Source organism: Anabrus simplex, chromosome 1 (assembly GCF_040414725.1).
Source record: "Anabrus simplex isolate iqAnaSimp1 chromosome 1, ASM4041472v1, whole genome shotgun sequence".
In the NCBI taxonomy this organism is placed as follows: domain Eukaryota; kingdom Metazoa; phylum Arthropoda; class Insecta; order Orthoptera; family Tettigoniidae; genus Anabrus; species Anabrus simplex.
Window position 1 is genome coordinate 540950869 of NC_090265.1, and position 1590 is coordinate 540952458.

Genomic DNA, 1590 nt, shown 5'->3' on the forward strand with positions numbered 1-1590 from the left:
CTTCAATAATATTCGTCATCAGTTTCAGAGCTGTGTTCACTGGAGAGCGTCAACAGTGTCGTATGCCCTCACACTATATAAGACCAAAAACGGTTTCCTACGCCCTGGGCGTAAAATGGCTCCTTGAATATTGTGTTCTCTACCTATCTTATGTACGTTGCCTAGCGACAGCGACTCTATGCATTTAATCTTGGTGACAGTACGTTGGATTGTCATATCCCAATGCATGTTTTTCGATGGTTTTTCGTTCATAACTCACCAACGAAAGCGAAAATGAAAATTCCGGCTTCGAGGTGCATTCGGACCACTTTCCATCTACCTATGTTCAAAATTTCAGATCTCTGCGTGCTGTAGATTTTGCTGGGCATCGCGCACAGACAGACAAACACTTCCTTTTATAATTATATATATAAGATGAATAAGATGATATGGCGTATGGCTTTTAGTGCCGGGTTTTCGGAAAACCATCTTCGCAAGCCTCGAAATTAATTACATGTTTCCTATCTGGAATCGGGACCTTCCTGATAAAACGTGGCTACCTCTTTTTCCCCAGCTCCTTGCAAAATCGATTTCTTCCCTATCCAAATGAGACACTGTCAGAGGTTGCCTATTATGCGACAGATTCTCTTCGCTAGATCGATCCCTGATCCAACATTACTAGTAACTAGCCACAGGTGAAGAGGTAAGAAGGAAAACGTGCATTGGATGCTAAAGGTCACTTAACATCAAGCGCTGAGTTGGAATACAAAAGGCTACTCAGCCATAACGTCTCTGTCATGGATTATCTCTATGTCAGTAATCTCACGCGCCGTCGTGGTCGCCGATAGCCGTGATCGTCTAGTGGTTAGGACATTGCGTTGTGGCCGCAATAACCCAGGTTCAAATCCTGGTCACGGCAGTTGTAACACACTGTCACGGAGGAGACCCTTTTAGCCATATCCCGTCTTCCCTTTCTCCAAAATCAATCTTTATTTAAACAATATTCTAGCTTTTATTATTTAAAGTCAATTCAACTGCTATCGATCATACAGGCAAATAATGATACAAACATCACTGGTATGCAAGCTATATTATACTCCTTCCTGATAAAACGTGGCTACCTTTTTTCCCAGCTCCTTACAAAATAGATTTCTTCTCTATCCAAATGGGCACAGTCAGAGTTTGCCCTGTAGCCTTGGAAGCCTTTACAATCAACTCCTCCAGAATTATCATGACCTGTACCGAGATGCTTTAAACTTTTTAAATAGAAAGGTCTCCAGAGTTAAATTCGAATTCTCTTTGTATTTTAGAACGGTTAAATACTATTGCTTCAGATCAGCACTCATTCTCAATCTCCTTCTACCTAACTCACTGCTGAATGACTGTATCTGGAGTGAAACACACTGGATTCTTTAGTTATTCTTTCATGTTCTAGTACCATATAGGCCTACCAGTTGAACTGTCATATTAAATGCTGTTTTAATTGAGTAATCGCCATGGCCTGAACGAATTAATGTCACTACAAACCGCTAAATCTTATGTTCAAATCTCGGAGATTCACATAATTTGTAGGGAGCTCGATAGCTGCAGTCGCTTAAGTGCGGCCGGTAT

At 41.3% G+C, this 1590-nt stretch overlaps 1 non-coding gene across 1 annotated transcript; it reads left to right on the forward strand.

The window, feature by feature from the left end:
* The first annotated feature begins 826 nt into the window (after nucleotides 1-826).
* On the forward strand, nucleotides 827-898 carry TRNAH-GUG (transfer RNA histidin (anticodon GUG)). The gene has a single exon. It is a non-coding gene; the product is annotated as a tRNA-His (tRNA).
* Nucleotides 899-1590: the final 692 nt, after the last annotated feature.